We start from the raw sequence: 11,938 nt of genomic DNA, 5'->3' as shown, positions 1-11,938 counted from the left end.
AAGTCTCCTGTAGGTGCCTCCTCGTTTTCCTCGTTTACGGCGCCCTGTTTTAACAGTCGTCGTTCTACGAAGCGCCGGTGGGATGTCCGGAGGAGGCCCAGCACTCAGGGAGAACCGGAATTGGAGGAGCGATTCCCGGCTAAAGGTAATCCGCGGGAGGGCTCCTCCCCAGAGCGCATTCTGTTCGTTTAGATATGTTTTCGACTACATCTATTAATGCCAAGCTAGTGGTTCTATTTGGTCTAAAGCAATATTGTTGTTCACAGAGTATATTACGTTTTTCGAGGTAATTGTATAATCTTTTATGGAATAATTTCTCTAAAATTTTAGCAAAATGAGACAATAGAGAAATAGGTCTATAGTTTGTGAGATCATGTTGATCATCGGACTTGTAAATAGGGATAATCTTTGCCGTCTTCATTCCTTCTGGGAATACACCCGACTGCAAAGATAAATTAAAATATAGGTGACTGGTTTAACTATATAATCAATAGTTTCTTTCAGCACACACATGCCCAGTCCATTCCAGTCTGTTGAGTGTTTGTTCTTGCTTTGTTTGACAATTGTACATATTTCACTTTCATCTGTACCTTGTAAGAATATTGTTTTATCCTCCTTAGGAATTCTACTGATTATATCATTCACTTGGTTGGATTCCGGAATATCTTTTGCCAATTTAAAACCAATGTTACTACAATAATTATTAAATTCATTAGCAATTTCCTTGGGCTGACTGAGTAGATGTCTGTTATTTGTCAAGATGTGAGTAGGAAAGTTAACATTCCATTTTCCGTCTTTTATTAATTTATTTAGAACATTCCAAGTATTTTTAATATCATTTTTTTTTGTCCAAAATGGAGCAATAGTATTCTTTTTTCCTTAATCTCATAATACTTATTCTTGTATGTTTTTATAGGTAACCTCAGCCTCAATTGTATGTTTCTTTTTTTTTTTTTTTTTTAAGTCTTTATATAGTTTATTTTTTTTTCTTACATGCTTTTTGAATACCTTTGGCCTCCAAGGCTTCCCAACAAATTTGTTAGAAGTCGCTCTACTAACTAAAGGACTTTTTTTTTTTCATAAAGGGAGCAAAAAATTTTCAGAAAAACCTCATATGCTGTATTTACATGATCTACATACACATTGTGCCAATTTTGCTCCATTAAATCACGTTTAAATTGACTGAGCGTTTCGTGAGTTTTTTGTCTATATATTTTGACTGTTTTTATTTCATTATGCATTTTTGTGGCCTTCTTTTTGACTGCAAATATTGGTAGATGATCCGATATATCATTTATTAAAAGTCCACTTGTTATTTCACTTTCTATAATGTTAGTGAATGTATTGTCAATCAGTGTTGCACTATTTCTTGTTATTCAAGTTGGTTTTGTTATCGACGGATATAAACACAAGCTATACATTGTATTTAAAAATTCAATAATTGCTGTTTGTTCTAAAGGATTCAATAAATCAATATTAAGATCCCCACAAACAAAAAAACATTTTCCTGTCATTTAAACCCTCATATAGATCATAGTTTTTCCCTAAATGTATCAATACATGAGCCAAGTTTTATATATATACAACTTAATATACTGTTTTTTGATTTTTCATTTTCAATTTCTACTGTTACGCATTCCATAATTTTATCAATGACTAAACACATGTCTTTCACTATCTTACTTGTCAAATTTTTATCAACATATAAAGCTACACCACTACCTTTTTGAAAAGTTCTACTTATGAAAAACATGTTATAGCCTCCAATCTGAAACTGGGGGCATTGATCCTCAAACAGCCATGTCTCAGAAATTGCTATAGCAGAGAATTGTTTTTTGTTTTGTTTTTTCAAGCAGTGTAGAATTGTTGAAAAATTTGCATTTAGGCTTCTACAGTTAAAATGTATAACAGATAGGGAATCTTGTACTTATTTGCGACTCAAATTGGTCCTCTGTGTAATATTCACCTTGTGTTTTTTTATTTTTGTATAAAAGTTATTCTCTGGATCGAGGTCATTCTGTGTCTTTATGGTTTATACTCTGTATAGACAAATGATTTTAACTGAAAATGTTCATAGTTCAAATAATCTGTATCTATTCTTTCTTTGTTGTAGTTGGATTAAATCCATCTGGATCCATTATAAATCCAAATCTTTGTCATTGTCCCATCTTCTCATTTTAATTTATCCATTTCTAAATTGAATCATTTGTATTGTTCAAGCTCTTTGATATCCTTTATAACAATCACCCAGGCCTGTTCAGGAGGTCCGTTCAGTTTGATCATAATTTAGCAGTTTCTCGTTCAGGTGTCTTGAATCTTCTTTTCTTTCTTTAACATTCTTGCTTGTCTTGCTATTTCAGCATTTCTTCTGGCCAGGTTTTCATTCACATAAACACCTGTACCAATTTTCTGGCATTCCTCAGCACTTCCATTTTGTTTTTATTTGTATTTATTTATTTCAGGAACAAAGCACATTAATAAACATTTGCATGCAAATATGCCAGAATTAGCCCGAGGGCTATTTTTCATCCGTAGTCCCGGAACAGGTGTAAAATGTCAACCTGTAGGAAATAAAATACAGCAGAATAAAAACAAGGTTATTATTTACACTCTAAAATCATTCTTACATACAATCGCATACAACTCCATTCTTATAGTCATAAAACCACATTCAGCCACATACATTCATTTTCAGCCACAAACACAACATACCATTGTCTGCACACACACACAGACACAAACAGACATACAACAAAACTCAAACAGAGGCAGGATGGAGACAGGAGCATCGAGAGGTGGATGTTAGTGATGACAAGGCTGATTTTCAGTTAACCATTTCTTTAACTGTAATTTAAATGAGGTGTAACTGGGGAGACTTCTAATTGTTCTTTCGATTGGCAAAGCAAATGATAATGTTAGGCTTTTTATCATTTCTCTGCGGCAGTGTGTGACATGCCGCAATGATCTTGCTGTCTATTGGGATATCCTTGCTTTCAAAAAACTTTATGACTTGATGTTCTAGGGGAGACAAACCAGGATTTTAGGTAGGAGTGAGCAGGTTACCTTCTCCTTTGTCCCCTGCTGCAGCTTGGGCATAGGAGCTTTGGATTTCAAGACCTGAAATCAAAAGATCCTCCATTCTAGAATATTGTTCCAAGTCCTCAAATGTTGAATTTTCTTGTCCTTTTCTTGTATCAGTGTCTTCAGTTGTTTAATTTCATCTGTTAGTTCCTTCAGGGTTGTTTGTTGTTTTGCCACTTTGGTTATTTCCTGGGACATAAAATCCAAAGATTTCTTTATGTCTTCAACATCTTCTGCGAGTTTTTTATTTGCCATTATTGGTTTGAATGTTTGTTTTTCAGGTGCTGAACAGCTCCTTTTCACCAACTTCACAGTACTCTGATATAAGTGATCAGAACAGTGCTTTTCATACAAGCAAAAATGAGTACAATCCAGCAGCAAACTCACTCATAACCAGTGTTGGGAATTACGGAGTTAAACTATAAAGGCGTTACTAACTGCGTTACTTTTTCAGTAACGGAGTAACCTAACTAATTACTTTTCCCAGCGTCCTAACGCCGTTACTGACAATAAAATGTGGCGCGTTACTTTTAATTGAGTTCACTCTGCTCTTCATCAGAGTCTGACAGCCAAGGAGCTGCAACGCTGTTGTGTTTCTGTGGTGAAAGAGGAGGCTGGGCTGAGATAAAAGGTTTGTTTGAGATGAGGCGGGTGCAGATACGACGGCGTCGATCGGTGCATGCCGGTTAGTTTTGTGTCCAAGATGCCACAGACTTGCTCTGACGTAACCTGTGCGCCGGTAACGGGAGGTTTTTGAGCGAGGCGAGCGCAGCAGCTCTCAACAGACTGCGGCTGTGTCTCAATTCGCCAAATGCACCCTTCAAGGGTCCTTACGAAGTACTCTTCAAAAGTGTAGTTTCAAGGTTTCGGTCGAGAATCTGCCCTCCTCAGTGTAGCCTCCATCTTGCTGAACTGGGACAGGCCCACACCACGGACCGCACTTCCACCGCTGTCTTTGAGCGTACGATACATACATTACGTACGTTATTTTTAATGATTTATTATTTAATAGAAAAAAAGTCAAGATGTCATCGTCACAGCCGTTTCTTTCTGTTTAGATTGAATATCAATAGGCAAATATAACGTTCGAGGTGATTTTTTTTACTCAATTGTAGCTACTTCATAACTTAAACAAAATATACCTTGTGAAAACGTAATAACAGAGACAGAGGTAACAATATAATTTTTACATTCATAGTCTATAAACCAGAGAACACTCATAAGTTGTACATATAGTGGGATATTGCAGTTTAACATTCGATATTTTGGCCAGTTGCTACACCACTTTACTAACAGTAGAGGGCACTGTTTCCCTTCTATGCCGTGCCAGTTCTTTTCATCTGATTATTATAAGGTATTTTCTAGCAGTGCAGCGCTACATCAGGCTAGTATCTTGATTTACTAACACGAAGGTAAATGACACGTGCCCACGAGGAGTGCAGACCTATGGAATGTACCGGAACACAAGATTTTGTGCACGTCTCAGGACTCTCTTCTGTCCTTTCCTCAGAGTCCGTTGCTTCATTGTTCACTTTACCTGTGTGGATCATTAAACCCTTCTGACTTTACGTTTCAGTCTCTTGGTCTTTGACACTTACAATAGAAACGAACATTCTTACATTATTCTTATTGCAGTAATAATTTTTAATGATAATAATGTCTCGGAAGCTAATCAAGTTCGGGCCCGGTTAGTACTTGGATGGGAGACTGCCTGGGAATACCAGGTGCTGTAAGCTTTTTCTTTGATTTCTATTCAAACTGTTAATAAAAAAAAAAAAAAAAAAAAAAAAGTGGTGTTACTGCTTTTAACTAGGGATTTAGTTGTGCATACTCTCGCTTACGGCCATACCGACGTGCGTATGCCCGATCTCGTCTGATCTCGGAAGCTAATCAAGTTCGGGCCTGGTTAGTACTTGGATGGGAGACTGCCTGGGAATACCAGGTGCTGTAAGCTTTTTCTTTGATTTCTATTCAAACTGTTAAAAAAAAAAAAGTGGTGTTACTGCTTTTAACTAGGGATTTAGTTGTGCATATTCTCGCTTACGGCCATACCGACGTGCGTATGCCCGATCTCGTCTGATCTCGGAAGCTAATCAAGTTCGGGCCTGGTTAGTACTTGGATGGGAGACTGCCTGGGAATACCAGGTGCTGTAAGATTTTTCTTTGATTTCTATTCAAACTGTAAAAAAAAAAAAAGTGGTGTTTTCTACTTCCTGCTTCTGAAGAGTGCAGACGCAAACCTTGCTTGCTCCTGCTGCTTCCTCCTTACTTTGCTTTTTAAATCATTTTACCTCTTCCATTGCTGGGAGATTTGTTTAGTTATGATTTTCTCTTAAGTAGACCAAGATTTTTAAACCATTTTCACTTTTTTTTTAACAAAAGTTTTGACGAGCCAGCAACATGTCCGCGGGAAGAAACAAAAGGAATTCTTTCTGCGAACGCTGTCGGAACTATCAACAACAAATTATTGAGCTACAAGCACGGATATTTGTTTTAGAATCTGAAAAAGGACTTCACCAAACGCTTCCTGTGACCTCCAGTGGTAAGCAACCCACAGTTACTTTCAGAGAAGAGAGTGAAAAATCTGCTACTTTCAACTTAAACCTGAGTGATACGGTGTCTTTTCCAAAACTTTGTAAAGACAAGAATTTCAAGCCAACGCGACAAGTGATAAGAGACAATGCTAATATAGTTACATCACCCAAAATACAACTTACAAACAGATTTTTACCACTGTCACAGACTGATGTTGATGTTAATATACAAACAGAAAATGGATTTTTGTTGCAAAACAAGAGCAATGAAGTTGGCAAAAGAGCGGCGGCAGACAGGCGGTCTGTGCCAAACGTCAAGGTCAGAGATACGCTGCTGCTAGGAGACGGTGCTTTCAGAGATGTGACTCACAGAGGAATCCAAACTTGCTCGTACCCCAGTCACACTGTCTCTGAGATTACAAAACTCCTCCCAAAAGTTTTGTCAACACACCAAGGAGCTAAACAGCTGATTGTGCACGTGGGTGCAGTTGACACCAGAATGAATGAAACTGAAATCTTGAAAAAGCATTTCATTGAATTATTTGAGGAGCTTGATAAAGTGGAGGTTAAGACTTTCATCAGTGGACCTCTTCCTACCATAGACAGAAGGAAGATGAACAAATTTACTCAGCTGAACACATGGCTGTTCAACGAATGTGCAGCCAGAGGACTGCACTACATTGAGAACTTTGATCTTTTCTGGAAACGAGAGGACCTGTTCAAGGGAAATGGCCCGCACCTGAGCAGAGGTGGAGTAAGAGTGTTGACGGATAACCTCCTCCACGCTCTGAGAAACCGGCCTGGACAGGGTCCTGGGCCAGTGAGAGAAAAGAGGAATGAGAGAAGCATTCCTGCTGCACCAACCACAGACCAAGCCAATGTGTCAGCACCACCAGCAGCACCACAACTACAACCACCACCTCCCCCAGTGAAGGAGTCACCACCAGCAGCACAACCATCTCCCCCAGCGAAGGATTCAGCTGCACCACCACCTCCCCAAGAGAACAAATCACCCCTGCCCACAGACCAACCCTGGGTCCCCTTTGCTACATCCACTCCCTCTAGGGACTCCTCACTCTCCTTTTCCTCCCCACCTTCACCTATGGCCCTTCCCGACCATCTAGAAAGTCTCATCAGATCAGGAATTAAGATGGCTCCTCTCACACCTAATATAGAGCGATCAAGAGTTCTGGCATCAACTATGCTGAACTCTTCCCCGTACCCACCTATCCCCCCTCGTCTTTCACGCAAACTCCCCCCTGCTCCGCCTCCTCGGCCCTCACCTGGTCCCTCACCCAAACTCCCCCCTGCTCATTCACCTGGTCCCTCACCCAAACTCCCCCCTCCTCGCCCTTCCCTGCCTTCCCCCAGAGCTGTTATCAACAAGAGCTAGGACACACAGGGCCTCTGCTGTCTCAGGACATACAGTCATGATAAAGATAATATCATGCTGAGGCCCTGTGATGGAGCTATATCTACAGTTACACCGCGTAGACTGATTAACAGAAGGACAGTTAGACTGTCCAATCAGAGACATTTAGTTCACATTCCCTGTAAGAAGATAACATCAAGTCCTACTGAAACTAATCTGAAACTTGCTGTGCTCAATGTCAGATCTTTATGTAACAAGTCCTTTTTAATTAATGATTTTATTTCTTCTTTTAGTCTTGACTGTTTTTAACTGAAACATGGCTCGACAAAAACACAGGTAATGCAATTCTAGTGGAATCAACTCCACCCAACTTCAAATTTGAATCTGAAACACGAGTAAACAAAAAAGGTGGAGGTGTGTGCGCATTTTTTAGAGATAGTTTAGCTACTCACAGATTGTCATTTGGAGTGTTTTCATCTTTTGAGTATGTTTCATTCAAAATGGAGCTAAAACAATCCCCCTCCATACTCTACTTAGTCATATACAAACCTCCCCAGCACTGTCTGAGTTTTATTGATGATTTTACTGAGATGCTTTCAGTCATATGCACAGACTTTGATGGTTTAGTCATTACAGGTGATTTTAATGTACATGTGGATAATGTGTTTGACAGGAACGCTAAAGAGCTCAGTTCTGTCCTTGAAACCTTTGGCCTGACTCAGCATGTCAGCGAGCCCACCCACAACAGAGGACACACCTTGGACCTGCTCATTACAAAAGGAGTAAATATTTCAAATGTCAATGTGGTGGATGTTGCTCTGTCTGATCATTTCTGTGTCTTCTTTGACATGTCTGTTATTCCCAAACCAGCGGCTGGTCCTGCAGTTGTTCGAAGGAGACACATAAATGATAACACAGGTGCACTGTTCATGGAAATGATACACTTTGAAAATGCCTCATGTTCTGATGTTGATGATTTGTTGAACTCTGTAACTTCGAGTGTTTTGAATGTTCTGGACACCATTGCCCCGATAAAGGTTAAAATGGTTAAAGATAAGCAGAAAGCGCCATGGAGGAATGATGACTCGGTCAGGGCACAGAAAAGGGAGTGCCGGAGGGCCGAGCGGGAATGGCGCAAGTCAAAGCTCCAGGTTCATTATGAAATTTACAGAGAAAAGATGCACATGTACAACCACAGTTTATGTAGAACAAGGCAAAGGTATTTTTCTGACATTATTGGAAGTTGTAGTAACAACTCTCGTATCCTGTTTGCAACGGTAAACAGATTAACAAACCCCCCAGCTCCACTGCCGTTAGAACTAATTTCCACATCTAAGTGCAATGAGTTTGCAGTATTCTTTAATGACAAGGTTCAGGGTATTAAAAATGCCATAAATTCCACAACACAAATAACAACCCAGCACCCACCTAGACACTTAGAGCTGACTCACTTTACACCTGTAACTGATAAAACTGTCCAAGAGATTGTCACCAGTCTGAGTTCATCTACATGCTGCCTCGATGTGCTACCCACTAAATTTTTAAAGTCTGTGCTCAACAGTTTGCTGTCACCACTCACTCACATAGTTAATATGTCACTTCAATCTGGAACATTCCCAAGTGCTTTGAAAACTGCGGTTATCAAGCCTCTCCTAAAGAAGAGCAGTCTTGATGCCACAATATTGAACAATTATCGACCAATCTCAAATCTGCCATTTTTAGGCAAAGTCCTTGAAAAAGTTGTTTACCAACAGCTTATTAACTTCCTTGAAATGAACAACTCCTTTGATGTTTTCCAATCAGGTTTTAGACCCCACCACAGCACTGAGACTGCTCTTATCAAGGTGACAAATGACATCCGCCTGAACACTGATGCAGGCAAAGTCTCAGTCTTGATCCTGTTAGATCTGAGTGCTGCTTTTGACACTGTTGATCATGGGATCCTCTTACAGAGACTGGAGGACTGGGTGGGCATCTCTGGTACGGCACTAAACTGGTTCAAGTCCTATTTAGAAAACAGGGAGTACTTTGTTGAAATTGGAAAATGTATATCAGATAAAATGTCACTGACCTGTGGGGTGCCCCAGGGTTCAATCCTGGGACCCCTGCTGTTCAATCTCTACATGCTGCCATTAGGCCAGTTAATACGCAGCAATAATGTGTCTTACCACAACTATGCAGATGACACTCAGATCTATGTCTCACTGGGAGCAGGTGAATATGGACCAGTGGATTCACTCTGCCACTGCATCCAACAGATCAGTGTGTGGATGCAAAACAACTTTCTTCTGCTAAACTCAGATAAGACTGAAGTCATCATCTTTGGCCCACAGAAACATAGAGAAAGTGTCAGCAGTCACCTCCAGTCTCTCTCTCTAAAACCTTCAAATCAGGCTAGAAATCTAGGGGTAATAATGGACTCAGACTTGAACTTTAACAGCCACATCAAATCAATAACATCTGCAGCTTTTTACCATCTAAAAAACATTGCAAAAATCAAAGGTATACTGTCAAAGCCAGACTTAGAGAGACTTATCCATGCATTTGTCTCCAGTAGGTTAGACTACTGTAACGGCCTGCTCACTGGCCTCTCCAAACGAGCCTTAACACAGCTGCAGTACATCCAGAATGCTGCTGCTCGGGTCCTGACTAGAACCAGGAAGTATGAGCACATAAGTCCTGTGCTCAGGTCTCTGCACTGGCTTCCTGTAGCTCAAAGAATAGACTTTAAAGCAGCTCTGCTTGTGTATAAGTCTCTCCATGGCCTAAGTCCAAAGTATATCTCCGACATGTTAGTGCCATATGAACCATCTCGCAATTTGAGGACTTCAGGGATCGGCCTCCTGCTGGTGCCCAGAGTCAGGACTAAACATGGGGAATCAGCGTTTAAATTTTATGCAGCTAAAACTTGGAACAGTCTTCCTGAAGATGTGAGACAGGCCTCTACTTTGACAATGTTTAAATCCAGACTCAAAACAGTTCTGTTTAGCTGTGCATATGACTGACAGGTTTTTATTCTGCACTCTTCTCTTTTAATGTTGATTTTATGATGATTATTTGTGATTATTTATGTTTGATTTGTGTGATTTTAATGTCTTTCTTATTCTGTAAAGCACTTTGAATTACCTTGTGTACGAATTGTGCTATACAAATAAACTTGCCTTGCCTTGCCTTGCCTACTGCTTTTAACTAGGGATTTAGTTGTGCATACTCTCGCTTACGGCCATACCGACGTGCGTATGCCCGATCTCGTCTGATCTCGGAAGCTAATCAAGTTCGGGCCTGGTTAGTACTTGGATGGGAGACTGCCTGGGAATACCAGGTGCTGTAAGCTTTTTCTTTGATTTCTTTGATCCCATTTGTGCGCGTGCCGGGAAGAGGAGGCTGTCGAGGCCCTCAGGGAGGCATTGGGGAAGGGAGAGGAGAGCACCCCAGCCCCCGCGGAGAGCGAGCAGGAGCCCCCGGCGGGGCTCGTGCCCGCGCTCCGCGGAGCTGGAGCGGGAGAGGAGGAGGCTCAGAGTCTGTCAGCGGAGCCAGAAAACCAGCTGGCGAGCGCGGAGGCGCCCGTGGTAGGGGCGGGTGGGGCCGCTGACCCACGCCGTACCCTCGAGCGGGGGGAGGAGGCTGCGTGCAGCCTTACTCCCAATGCCCAGGCGGCCGCAGTCGAACCGGGGAGGAGGGTGCGCGCTGAGGAGATTCAGCGCGTTACCTCTGAAGCGGGGGAAGCGTCCCTGGCAACGGGACGCATTCCCAGACTGGAAAGCATCGTGCGGGGTAGACCGAGGGGCGAGTTGCCCACGAGAGCGCGCTCCCTGTCTCAGGGCAGCGGAGCAGAGCGAGGCAGAGCGGAGCAGGACAGAGCGGAGGCAGCGCGCGCCCGAGAAGCGAGCGCTGTGCTTACGCGCGGTCCCCGCGGGCCAGCTCTCACACCAGCCCCCACCCCCGGCACTGTCGCCTTTAATGAGACCGCTGACGACTCTGAGTTTATGGATTTCAGCACGCCTGAGGTCAGAAAGCGCCTGAACGACGCAGAGGCGCGGAAAAGTAAACATAAAAAAGCAAAATAGACCTCAGGCGACATCTCCCTCCTCTCGTGCGCCATGTCACGCCTCTCCCTCCTCTCTGTCAACGCTGGGGGTCTCAGAGGGCAGGCACGTATGCACAGAGTGTTCCAGGCTGCTCCCTGGGACATTCTGTGCATACAGGAAACGTGGTGGGACCCGGCATGTGCACAGATGGCGAGAGCGGCCCACGTGGGCCCCCTGCACTGCGCTCTGGGACCGGGGCGCTCCCGCGGGGTGGCCGTGCTCGTGAAGCCTGGCTTCGCGGGCCGGCCCAGCCTTGTCCACGCAGACCCGGGGGGAAACATGCTAGTCCTGGACTTCGAGGAGGCCCTGGCCTTTCGGTTAATAAATGTGCACGCGCCTAACAACATACCAGACAGGAAAATTTTCTTCACCAACTTATCCCTATACATCAACAATAAAACCATCATTATAGGAGACTTCAACACAGCACTAACAAAATACGACATATCTTGTAATAACCAATTCAACAACGACCCCAGCAGATCCCTTCTCACACAACTAACTCACACCCTCAATTTAACTGAAATATGGCGCGTGCTACACCCAAGGACCAGGGCCTTCTCGAGAAGGCAGGTCGTTCAGGGTGTACTGAAACAGTCCAGGCTAGACATGTGCTTCTCCTCTGGGTGCCTGCTCAGAAATCTGGACAGGGCCGAGTACACGTGGACGGGCGTCAGCGATCACTCACTGCTCTCGGTTAGCTTCTCCCTCACGGGGGGGAGGCGGAACGGAGGGCTATGGGTTCTCAACAACTCTGTACTCCCCGAGGAAAAATATCAAAAGAAGCTGGACAGGCTCCTCGACGCTCTCGAGGACGAAAAAACGGTAACAAACAATACAATAGACTGGTGGGAAAATGCAAA

At 42.8% G+C, this 11,938-nt stretch overlaps 3 non-coding genes across 3 annotated transcripts; all 3 read left to right on the top strand.

Annotated features, from left to right (window-relative positions):
• Positions 1 to 4,916: 4,916 nt before the first annotated feature.
• On the top strand, positions 4,917 to 5,035 carry LOC117393285 (5S ribosomal RNA). The gene has a single exon (XR_004543127.1). It is a non-coding gene; the product is annotated as a 5S ribosomal RNA (ribosomal RNA).
• An 84-nt stretch (positions 5,036 to 5,119) lies between these two features.
• LOC117393282 (5S ribosomal RNA) lies at positions 5,120 to 5,238 on the top strand. The gene has a single exon (XR_004543125.1). It is a non-coding gene; the product is annotated as a 5S ribosomal RNA (ribosomal RNA).
• A 4,964-nt stretch (positions 5,239 to 10,202) lies between these two features.
• On the top strand, positions 10,203 to 10,321 carry LOC117393283 (5S ribosomal RNA). The gene has a single exon (XR_004543126.1). It is a non-coding gene; the product is annotated as a 5S ribosomal RNA (ribosomal RNA).
• Positions 10,322 to 11,938: the final 1,617 nt, after the last annotated feature.

This window comes from Periophthalmus magnuspinnatus, chromosome 24 (genome assembly GCF_009829125.3).
Source record: "Periophthalmus magnuspinnatus isolate fPerMag1 chromosome 24, fPerMag1.2.pri, whole genome shotgun sequence".
In the NCBI taxonomy this organism is placed as follows: Eukaryota; Metazoa; Chordata; class Actinopteri; order Gobiiformes; family Gobiidae; genus Periophthalmus; species Periophthalmus magnuspinnatus.
This window is presented reverse-complemented; position numbering and strand designations above follow the sequence as displayed.